Here is a 12,687-nt window from a genome sequence, read left to right on the forward strand (position 1 = left end):
AGCTGAAGGGAGACAAAGTTGGAAGATGCCAGTAGACTATGTAAGAGCCTTTTAAATTATCCTTGGCTTGTACCAATGTTTGGGACCAATTGGGATGGTAAACAACCCTTGTGCTGCAAAGTGCTAGGGGGCGGTCGCTTAAGGTGGTTGGTTGACCAAGCAACCACCCCCCTAGGCAATTGATTGAACCTGTATAGGCAAATCCTTTTCACCCTCGACACTCTTATTCAAGCTCTCTAAACCCTATTTTTGCATTATTTTATTGGAAAGGTGGCTGTCGACTTTAGAGAAGTCATTTAGATTTAGAGAAAGAAACTGGAAAGAAGATTATTTGAATTATTTTGATTTGCTTCCGCTAAACTCATTATTCTTTTTATCATTTATTCTTTCCTTGATTATTTTATTGGAGTATTTGGACTCTTGTAATCCTTTTAATTCATTATTGGAGTGCTCTTGATTTTCTATTACTTGTAGTTATTATTATTGATGGGTAAGACCGTGATCCTATGACGGTTCGCACCCACGGGTTGTCGGGAGGGAAATTGAGACCAGCGGGTGGGGTGTAACAATTGAACACTAAGGACCCTAAGGAAAAATTTGATGAAAAAGTTGATGAGGGAGTTTTCTTGGGTTAGTCCCAAAATAGTAGGGCATATAGAGTGTTAAATAAAAGAACCTTAGTTGTGGAAGAATCAATGAATGTCACATGTGATGTATCTCCACATGTGTCGTTGTAGTATAGTGGTAAGTATTCCCGCCTGTCACGCGGGTGACCCGGGTTCGATCCCCGGCAACGGCGCCAAAAATTTTCAAATAAGGGGTAATTGATCTCTCTGTCCAAAGTTCCTAGTTCTTTTTGGACCAAAATGTCCACCACGAGCACATGGAAGTGAGAAGAAGACCTAATCTCACGAAGACTTTCATGCATCATCATCAATTTTCAGATCTTAGAGGTAAATAGACTAACATACTCTCTTCCTCCTCATCATTTTAAGGTTTTGAGAGATGTTGTTCTTGAGAAACCTCTACTAGAAGAAGATTTGATTGAAAAAAAATAATTAACTACCATTTATCCCAATCAGGTCATGCTATGGGAATAGATCTTATATCTATTTTAATAGAGAAGAATCTCAGAGGTTAGATCTGAATTTTAGATTAGATCTTGTTTTTTAAGTTTGGGATGTTTAATCAATGATTTAGAGTCATGATTTAAGCTTATGATCATCCAAAAACTATCTAGAATAGGAGAATAGAGGTTAAAATTTTGGATTTGAAAAACTGCTAGAGAGACTAGGATTGGCAGTGAGTTAATTGTGTTGGTTCTATCCCCATCAGTGATCTTGGTTAGATCATGTCCGAAAATGGATCCTTGCATCCGAATAAATAATAGGTCTGATTGAAGGAGATGATGTGAATATCGAATCATTAGAATTCTAGGGTTTTGTTTCGTGTTTGTGTTGTAGGCTCCTTAAAGACGAAATTTGGACTTAGATCATCCCAAAATTAGATTAAAATTGGGAGATCAAAAGTCAAAATTTTAGACTTAGAAGTAGTTTGGAACACGGTTCGACATATCGCCTGGTGTCGCTGTGTCGTGCCTGGTGACACCGGTGACACAAGCAACACCAACGACATGTTGCCCGACTTCTAGATATGAAAAAACAGACAAAAACACCCAGGATTCCTCATTCATTTCTCTCTCTCTTTTCTCCTCCTCATTTGCTGAGATAGATTTGTAGAGAAGTGCGGCCAACGAGCTTCCCCTCGCACCTCAAATGGATAACAAGTGAAAGTATGAAGATCAAACGACTCCACCATCTTCATCGGCTCCTCGTCGGTGTTGTTGCCCTACTAGATTTTCTGGTCCCATCGCTTCTCGATCTCCAGATTCTACTCACTTCCATCCTCCTTCCCATAGCAGCATACCTCCACCGCCCGATGAGATCCAAGTCCAACTTGCATCACCGCTATTTCTCTCTCTTCTCTGCTTTCATTCCTTGCCTCCTTAAAGACCACACCAAAGCCAAACGGCCCAAACCTTGTTTCGGTTGTCCTGCCATAGCATTCATTCTCATTTTCTCTCTTTGTTTCATTCACAATGGAAGCAGAGATTCTGCTCTTGATTTATGAGGATATTGCAAGGAGGATGGCAGAGTGAGTTGCCAAGCAACGCGCACAAGAAATTGTTGCTCATCTATTCAGCAATGTAGAAGCCAGAAGCCAAGCACCAACCCAGGCAAAAAGTCAAGTCATTGGCGATATATCGCTGATAAAAGGGAAAGATTGTATCGCTGGGGGGTTTTGTGTCGCCCCCTAGCGACACCATGATAAATCACACACACGGTACAGTGGTCTGGAATAGGGGCAGTTGGCAGTCACTTGACCAACCTTCCACCCCAAGCGACCGGCTAGGTCACAATGACCAACCTTCCACCCCTTAATGTAACTTTGTAACCTATCTTTAGGTGATCTCTCAGGTATACTGGATCTATTGTGAGTGAGGTCTAAGCACTTTAGTAAGGTTTTACATATCTACAAGTAAGGACACACTCTTATATATATATATATATATGCGCGATGACATGCTCTATGATAAATTGTTTGATTTCTACATATATCATGGCTCTTATAACTTGTTGTAGTAGTACGATTCAATATTTAGTAGTCGAATATGTACTGTAATTAATGTCTATATGTATTTTCATTACTTTGTGATATAGAATGAATGATTATGTTATAATGGTTAGTGATGTGATGTAATTGTGATGGAAGGGTACCCATATTGGGTATCCATTGCTTGGGATATCAGAGGGCTATGGTATGGGACACTGCCTACTGATGCCCCCAACACTATCATGATTGTTGGATGACATACCTAGGGAGTCTAGATTGCATGGCTAGGTACCCATACATGCTACTACCCTTTCGGTAAGGGAATTGTAGTCGAATGACCCATGATAATAGTGACATGACTCTGTTTCATCCTACAACAGTAACCAATTGGTGTAGAGATTCAGTTGTCCACTGTTGATCTTGCATTGGTAGGGTTACAATGGCTCAAGGAGCGGCCGGGAGTCTTGAGGGGTCATGAGAGCATCCGCTCCAACTATATGTGGATGACCATAGGGTTAGGGAATGGAGTCCAACAATGGTTGCAAGTCTGTGAGGGTTCTCATTCCTAGGTAGAGAAGGATACTAAACTAAGTTGGTTGGTGCCATAGGGGAAGAATCTGGACTACATGTAGTATGTCAATTTATGACCTTACATTGGATTAGAAACCCCAAAATGCGCCAGTACTCATGCCAATGGTCGTGGTGAGAGAGTGTGGACCTAAACCCTAGCCATGGATGATTGACGATGACTAAACCCCTTGCCTGGGATCCCAATAGAGGTAACCAGTCCATGAGGGATCAGAGTGACTAGACCTACCTAGAGGAGGGTTGGTATTATATCTTAAAGCATGTCCACCATTAGAGACTTGCATAGTTAGATTAGCTACATCCACATATTTGCATATCATTCTTTATATATTAGCCTTGATACATTGTTGATATGTATGTGAGATGTGGTTTCCTAACTGAGTTTGTCAGAACTCATTCCTTTCTTTGTATGTTAAATTATATTTTACAGATGGGTATACTGGATCGGGAGAAGTTATGTATGACTGGAGTGACTCCTGTGAAGAAGTTGTGGTGGCATCAGTGGGAGACGGAGATGTATGTCATGAAGGCTCCTGCGGATGCTTGAAGTGCGCTTATAGCACCCATTGACTGCAGAAGGAGACAGATAGCTTGACACTTCAAGAAATTGGTGGAGGAGAGTTGGATGGCTCCCCTCGTAGCTAAATCAGAAGAGAAGACTTTAGCCTAGGAGCGAGCTAAAAGAATAAAATTGAATTAGTTAAATTTTGCTTCCACTGAACTCGATAAATTTTGGAACTTGATTACTTTATTTCCTTTATCTTTGATTCTTCTTTTTGGAGTATTTGGGCTCCTATAATCATTTTTAATTAATTATTCAAATTTATTCTTTCTTTTGTTATTATTGCTAGCATTTATTATTATTGATGATAAAACTGTGGATCTTGTGATGGATCGCACCCACGGGTTGTCGGTCAGGACCGATACCAGCGGGTGGAGGTGTGACAGAGGTGGTATCAGAGCCACTAGTTTTACGAAATCAATGATAGTATATACAAGTAATAGTTGAGCAATTTGAGTCATAGATCCAGAAGTGACTCAAAATATTAGAAGTGAATAATAGGTACAACCATTCGCTAGAAAGTGAAACAGTAAAGTAAATGAATTGTTGTTTTCTCATAAGTTACGATAAATTAAGTGAAACATATTCTCATTTAATAACCATCAAGAAGTACACAAGAGACAATAATTAAGAATGCAACAAGCATAACTAAATTTCATTAATAAGATAACTTCTACATAAATGAAGCGTGACTCACGCTTTACAAGTCAAAATGAATAGGAATGAACAAGTGGTAATAAAAATGACAATAACCATCTAAAATCCTAAAGTCAGTTTGTATTGAGTCAAAATGAGCATAACTTAGAGTGAACTACTCCTGTGGTGGTGGTGGTGATGTTGTCCTCAGCTGGCAAAGGATGTCCAAACACTCTGCCAACTAACCCCTCATCACTGCCTGATGCTGCTCTAGGTGCTCCACCTGAGTGAGTATCTCACCTAGGACTGCATCTTCGGCCGGGGTAGGTGATGAAGTCGATGGCCCCTCTAATGTACCCTGAGCCCCATATGGACCCCCTACCTCTAACTGGGATGGTGGCGGCTAGTCTCCTTGATCATCGTCCTCTAAATCCACATCCATTTCCTCTCCACCTGCATCTGGCTCTAGATTGGTTGGCAACGATGAGTTAGGTTTGCCTAGTAAATGCATCTGAGCTACTAACTGGTGACCGATGGTGCCACCAAAGCCAATGGGTAAGATCTCCTCACCCTCGAAGTCAACCCCGAAGTGCTGTAAGATCCTAATCAGCAACCTTATAAGCAAGGTTCGCTCCTCCAAAATGTGTCACCCTATATATCATGGCATTCTAGATGATGTATGCCAAATCTATCCTGTAATGGCTGTACAGTGCAAACATCATCAATGCCTGTATGAGGGATATCTCTGATGACCTGCCTTGGGCAACAGGTTCCTGGCAATGATCCTAGAGATGATCTTGTAAGACGGTAGCAGCTCAGACACTGACTCAGCCTCGCTACAAACATCGTTGCGTATGGAGGAATAGATGAAAGCCCTCTCCTCCCAGAAGATAAAATCATTTGACTCTGCCCCTGGCTCAAACCATCTCCTCTCCGTGGGTATGTGTGGAACCTATAGAATGTGAGCGAGATTTCGAGTGGAGAAACGAATGTCCGTGTTCTTCACCTTGCTCTCAATGATAAGTCTTGTGCCCGCCTCTCCTGTTGGCTCCTTATAGAAGGTCAAGTTGCTGTAGAACAAGCTAACAAGCTTGGGATAGGCTGTGTCATTCAAGTTTAAAATGTTACCCCACCCTACAACAACAAATCTCTCCACGATTTTGAACTCCTCTAACTTTCCTGTCACAACAGGACGACCCAACTCGATTGATTGATGTCCAAAGTGGCCAAAGTATAGCTCCTGAGCCTCCTCTAACCTAAAGTAGTCTGGATGCACTGGATCATGGGCGTCACCTTGACCACGTCCACGACCTCGGTCGTGAATGGGAACTTTCCTACCTCTGCGAGCAGCCATCTATGTGAAAATCTGTTTTTTGTAAAGAAAGAGAGAAAATGAGAGCTAGAATATGTCCATGAGATGCCCATGAGTATCTAAATGCATAGTGAATAGTAGATCTATGTCTAGACATGTTCTATAAAAGAGAAGAAGTGTTTTACACCAAAGAAAACCTCGAAAAAGTAATGCATTGGTGAATCTCATATCCAAACTATGAAAAGAGGGTTTCTATGGAAAGATTACCTGTGTGGTGCAAATGGAATGTGTAGAAGGCAGAATTGTAGTCAATGGAGTCCCCAAAAATCCTCTCTTGACCCAAGAATAGAAATCTCCAGATCTTTAAGTGTTTGGAGTAGTGTATAATGAAATGGGACCCAAAACCCATATATAAACACGTTTTTAGTCATGGAAAGAGGGCCGGCACTTATACCGGTCGCTTGTTCAGTCGACCGCCCCAAGAGACCGGCCTAGTTGTTGTTGCTCAGTTTTGTGGAACTTTGGCCCTGTTTTGGTGAATTTTGATTTTTGTGCTAAATGCAACTTATGTATACTGATGTTTGCAATAAATTGCAAGTATGTTTAGCATGAAGAATTTTTTTTGGACTTAACCTGACAATGTTGTTAATGTTGGAAATTTGCATAATGGTTCAGTTGAGGAATTGCAGGTGTCTTGAATGGCCGAATGAAGAAGGGAATGGTGTGAATGACCAGGCCAATGCTGGTAACACTTTTAGAAATGCGAATGCCAGAATTCTAGGAACTGAAGAGGCTCCTATTGGTGGAAACCTATTCCTCCAAACCCGCTTGTCGTAGTCTCTATTCAGGCTGCGATGAACATTTTGGGAAACATGGTGCATCAACAACAAAATCAATTCAATAATATGATGCAAGGTTTTATGACTATAAAATAGACCAGGCAAGCAACTCATAATTCTCTTAGGACTGGTACTACTGTGGCTGGTGCCAATGTTGATGGATTTGCTCCTGGACCCCATTCGAAGTTGATGGAACATTTCATGAAGCTTCAAGTCGCTGCTTTTTTGAATTACCAAGGATGTTTTGTTTTCGAACAAGTGGATTAGACCATCACTCAAGACCTATCTTGCTATTCAGTCAATCAAAGGATATTCCCTAGATGGTGTAGAATTCCAAGAAAGTTGAAGACAATGAGAGAGAGCACCATCAACTCTAGAGATCAATGGCGAATAGGAACAATCTGATGGACCGTAACAAAAGATTCTCTAGGCCTGCTCCATATCCTGCACCTGTATTTCAGCCTAGAGGTGCTAGTTCTAGTTTTAGCTTTGGTTCAAGTTATGGATCTAGCAGTGGACTGGTACATCCTGTTGTGGGAAGTCTAGGTACTGGACTGGTGTATGCTAACTCCCGTCTAGCGATGAGTAATCAGAGACCTGAATTCCTACCTCAACAACTCCTACTAGCATTAGAGATGTTAATTTCTTCAACTGTGGAAAAGCGGGTCACTATTCCTGTAACTGCACTTAGAGACCTAATCCTCATATGTCAGCTATAACAAAGCCGACACAGAATCCTCCTGCAGGGAAAGTTTTCATTATCACTGGTACTGAACCCGAGACTAATCATGATGTGGTGACAGGTATTATCCCAGTATCATTCATCTTTGCTTTTGTACTATTTAATACTAGTGCATTGCATTGCATTCATTTCATCTTCATTTGTGAGTCGTATCCCTATTATACTTTAGAAATTGGAAACATGACTTGTTATTAGTACTCCTACCAGATCTGTTGTAAGATTAGATGAAGTGGTAGAATCTTGTCCAGTAACCATAGCTGATAGAAATTTTGAAGCTCGATTAGTGAAGCTTGATATGAAAGACTTTGATGTGATACTCAAAATGGATTGGCTAACAAAGCATAGAGCTGTCATCCTATGTTCGAAAGGAAAGTACTTTTTTCATCCTAAAGATGATCATCCATTTGAATATCAAGGAAATCAAGGAAAGTTGAGCAGGAAGATTGTTGTTGCATCTGTGAAGGTCAGAGAATGGACTAAGGATGTTGGGCTTCTCTCCTCTTCGGTAGATGTTTCTGAAGGTGTGAAGCAATTGTCTAATATTGAAGTAGTCAGGGATTTTGCTGATGTTTTCCTTGAAGATTTGTCTAGTTTACCCCTAGAGAGGGAATTAGAGTTTTCTATTGATCTAATTCCTGGAGTAACCCCAGTTTCAAAAGCTCCGTACTGAATGGATCCAACTGAATTGAAAGAACTTCAAACCCAATTGAATGAATTGTTAGACAAAGAGTTTATTCAACCCAATGTTTCATCGTGGGGAGCCTCAGCGCTATTTGTGAAGAAGAAGGACGGTAGTATGCGGATGTGCATAGATTACCATAGTTGACGATCAAGAACAAGTATCTTCTTCCAAGGATTGATGACTTATTTGATCAATTGAAAGGTGTTGTTGTCTTCTCAAAGATCGATCTGAGATCTAGATATTATTAGTTAAGAGTAAAGTCTAGTGATGTATGCAGGACGACATTTAGGACCAGATATGGGTACTACGGATTTAGAGTCATGCCATTTGGTCTTACTAATGCACCTGTAGCATTCACGGATCTAATGAATCGTGTATCTCAGGATGTTTTGACAAACATTATAGTGTTAATTGATGACGTTCTGATTTATTTAAAGAATGAGGAAGAGCATGTTGAGCATTTAAGTTTTGCCTTACAGCGACTGAGAGAAAAGAAGTTGTTTGCCAAATTCAACAAATGTGACTTTTGGTTGTCCAAGGTTATCTTTTTAGGACATATTGTGTCAGCTGAAGGTATTAAAGTTGATCCTGCGAAGGTGAAGGTTGTGGCAGATTGGAACAAACCCAAGTCAGTCATTGAGATAAAAATTTTTTTGGGTATGGTTGGTTATTATAGGCGCTTCATTGAGAATCTCTCTAAACTATCGGCCCCTATGACGAAGCTTACCAGAAAGGGAATCAAGTTTGAGTGGAATGAAGCATGCAAAGAGAGTTTTCAAGAACTCAAGAAGAGGTTGACTAACACTCCTAGTGTTGAGTATATTCAGATGACTCTAGAGGTTTGACGATTTATACCGATGCCTATAAAATTGGTTTGGGTTGTGTTTTAATGTTGCATGGAAAGGTAGTAGCTTATGCATCAAGGTAGTTGAAGAACTATGAGCATACCTATCCCACTCATGATTTGGTGTTAGTTGCGGTGGTTTTTTCTCTAAATATCTGGCAACACTATCTATATGGTGAGAGGATAACAATATTCACTGACCACAAGAGACTCAAGTATTTCTTCACTCAAAAGGAATTAAACATGGGACAGTGAAGATGGCTAGAGCTGGAGAAAGATTATGATTGTGATATACAATATCATCCAATGAAAGTTAATGTGGTAGCTGATGCCTTGAGTAGAAAAAGCAATCGAAAAGGTGTAGATCTGACTTCTCTGAGTAAGCCCTTGTTGTTCTCCATCATTGAACTTAGACTTGAAATTGTGCCAAAAGGTCCTGATGCTATTTTGTTAGCTATATCAATCCGATTGAGTTTGAGGGATAGAATCATTGCCTTGCAATCGACTAATCCGAAACTGAAGAAGAAGATTGATTTGATTTCTTCGAAGTCTAAGGAAGTGACAGATTTCTCCCTAGACTTCGACAATGCTCTTGCTTTTAGGGAAATAATTTGTGTTCCAGCAGTGGAAGACCTCAAAACAGAGATTTTGACTGATGCCCATCAATTCATCTTCACCATTCATCCGAGTAGTGTAAAGATGTATTAAGATATAAAGGGATATTTCTAGTGGCCGAGTATGAAGAACGATGTGGAAGATTTTATTGCCAAGTGTGGGACTTGTTAGCGGGTGAAAGCTGCAGGCAGACTTCATCTGGTCTTTTGCAACCTCTTCTTATACCTAGTTGGAAATGGGAGGACACTGCCATGGAGTTTGTTACAGGTCTACCCCGAACTAGCAAATGGAATGACTCAGTGTGGGTGGTAGGGACTGACTGACTAAATCGGCTTACTTCATTCCGATGGAGATCACCTAACTATGGACAAGTTGGCAAGGCTGTATGTTGATAATGTGGTGAGATTGCATGGTGTACTTGTTAGTATTGTGTTCGATAGAGATCCAAGGTTCACCTCTCGTTTCGGAATAGTTTGCCAGAAAGCCCTGGGAACCTAGTTGGATTTGAGTACTACTCATCATCCACAAACTGATCGACAATCGAAAGGACCATTCCAGATACTTGAAGACATGCTTTAGGCGTGTGTTATTGATATGAGTGGTAACTGGGATGACCACCTAGCCTTGTTGGAATTTTCTTATAATAATAGTTACCAGTCTACGATTGGAATGCCTTCGTCTAAAGCTCTGTATGGAAGAACTTGTAAATCTTCTCTTTATTGGGATGATGTTGGGGAAAGGCATTTCTTGGCTCTGATGTAATTGAAACCATGGGTACTATGGTGGATATGATTAGAGAAAGGATCAAGGCTACTCAGTCTCGACAGAAGTCCTATGCGGAAAAAAGGAGGTCAAACTTGGAATTTCAGGTTGGTGAGTGAGCATTCTTGAAGGTCTCACCTATGAAGGGTATTATAAGATTTAATATCAAAGGGAAACTTAGCCTTAGATATATTGGACCCTTCGAGATTAGTGAGAAGGTTGGACTTATTGCTTACAGGTTGGCCCTTCCTCCATCTCTAGTTGGTGTGCATGATGTATTCCATGTTTCTATGCTAAGACAATGCTTAGCAAGCTCAAAACAATTGCTCTAGCATGAACTTGAAGGTTTGAGTGTGCATTTGACTTATGATGAAGAACTGACAGGAATTTTGGACCAAAAGGATAAATAGCTGAGAAATTGAACCATACCCCTGGTGAAGATCAGATGGGAGAATCATTCGTTTGAGGAAGCATCTTGAGAAAAAGAAGATGAGATGTGAGCCAAATACCCCCATTTTTTTGGCCGTATAGGTACTCTGAAAAATTTGGGGACAAAATTTCTAATAAGGGGGAGAGGATGTAACAACCCCCGTATTTCTAACCTGGGATTCGTAATGTAGGTCTGAGTACCTGTACGTCCAGCCGGAATAAGTTGTGGAGAATCCAAATTGAAGTCCGTGATCCATACCCTGAAGCCATGGATTGGGATTCCACCAAAGAAAAACCTACCTTACTAGGAAAGTGGATCACTAGTCGGAGTCAAGATGCGTTTGAAGATGTCTGGAATTAAGGTAAGAACTTCCCCAAATGTTGTATAGGGTTAGGTTTGAGTTGGGGATCAACCCCTTGAGCAAAGCACCCCAAGTACTGAAAAGTAATAGGGGGTGGTTGCTAGTCAATCAACCGCTCCAAGCGACCGCCAGGTTTTCTTGCAGGAATTTAAACACTATTTTGCCCCAATCTTCTATATATAGCCAATTTTGACCTTTTTACTCATTATTATATTTGGGATTACGGCTGACGGTTAGGAGGCAGAAAACAGGTGCTGGAAGGTGAGAGAAGCGTGGTTTGCGAAGTAGATCCAATCCTTCGTTAGTTTAGCATACCAATTGGAGGTAAGTTGATCTCACAACCTCTATATTCTTTCCTCATCTCTTCGAATGGTGTGGATTCATCCTCTTTAATGGATTGGTAGTGAGTTGAGGGAAGAGTGACTGAGACCTACCCAGAGGAGTATGGTGTTCTATCTTAATGCGTGTCTGCCAATAGAGACCAGCATTTGTAGAGTTAGAATCATACTTGCATATTGTTTCATATCATTTGCATTTCATGCCTTGTTTTTGTTCTTGAGATTGTGACTGTCATAGTTGTTTATTGTGTTTGAACTGATCGCTAAGTTCTTTTAATCTTACCCTTCGGGAACATGTTTTCTTTAGACTATGTTGTAGGTATAGATGACAGCGAGATTCTGAACTACGAGGCCACTGCTTGTGACTCATATGGTTTCCAAGTTTTTGGCGACTACGAGTAATGCAATGAAGCATACTCGTGTGATGATGGAGCGTACCAGAATTAGCTGGACCTTGGAGCTAGACTGTCCCGTTTGATAACAGAGACATCTAAGTCTAGATATTGTTTGATGGATATAGATACTCGTTTTTTTCAGCTTTAGAACGATTCTTAGTTTCTTTATTTCTTTCGGTTACAATGCCTTAGTTTTCATCTACCTCCCACGTCGGTTTGTAGAGTTATTTTCTGCTATACTCTACAGTTATCTCTATCACATCCACCCAGTTGGTACCCTATCTAGCATACCCGAGTGTGTGATCCACAGCCCCGAAGATCAAGTATCGAGGAAATCATCCTCCCACATAAGCAATAACATAATCATGAACATATATAATCAATGTATAAATATAATAATCAAGAGATCCAAATAAGGAAAGAATAAGATCATATAATATCAAAGTGCAAAAGATAACAGATAAGTATCTAATCAAAACAAGTAGAGTGAGGCGGAATCTCACTCCACAAGTGCAGCGGAAAGTAGCTCAAAAGAAGGAAAGATATTACAACTGTTCTCAAAAAGAAGTAACAAAACTAAACTAAAGAGTTTTCAACTTTATAAAGAATGTCTTTATAGGTGTAGACTTTTGAAATCAGGCATGGACGCTTCTACACTATGGTTGAGCTAATCATAGTACGAAGCATGATCACTCGAGGGACCTTTACCGTAATCGTCGTAACTGCTATTACCTTGCGTGAAGTATACCTCTTCACAATAGAGTCCTCATAGTCCCTAACTACAGACTCATCAACCCTATTGGTCATCCGCAAATGGTAAACGGGAAGCTCTCACGTCCTCTCACCGATTGGTTACCGGTCTTGAGTGCCCATGAGCCCAAGTCTATCCATTTGCAACCCTACCAATAAATGGCCTCTCGCGAGTATCCACAATGTGATTCCTGTCCTCTCACGGATTGGTTACTGGT

General features: G+C 40.6%; 1 non-coding gene across 1 annotated transcript; it reads left to right on the top strand.

Annotated features, from left to right (window-relative positions):
- The first annotated feature begins 727 nt into the window (after positions 1 to 727).
- On the top strand, positions 728 to 799 carry TRNAD-GUC (transfer RNA aspartic acid (anticodon GUC)). Its single transcript has one exon. It is a non-coding gene; the product is annotated as a tRNA-Asp (tRNA).
- Positions 800 to 12,687: the final 11,888 nt, after the last annotated feature.

This window comes from Hakea prostrata, chromosome 5 (genome assembly GCF_041222555.1).
Source record: "Hakea prostrata isolate BN-2017 chromosome 5, UWA_Hpros_2, whole genome shotgun sequence".
Lineage (NCBI taxonomy): Eukaryota > Viridiplantae > Streptophyta > Magnoliopsida > Proteales > Proteaceae > Hakea > Hakea prostrata.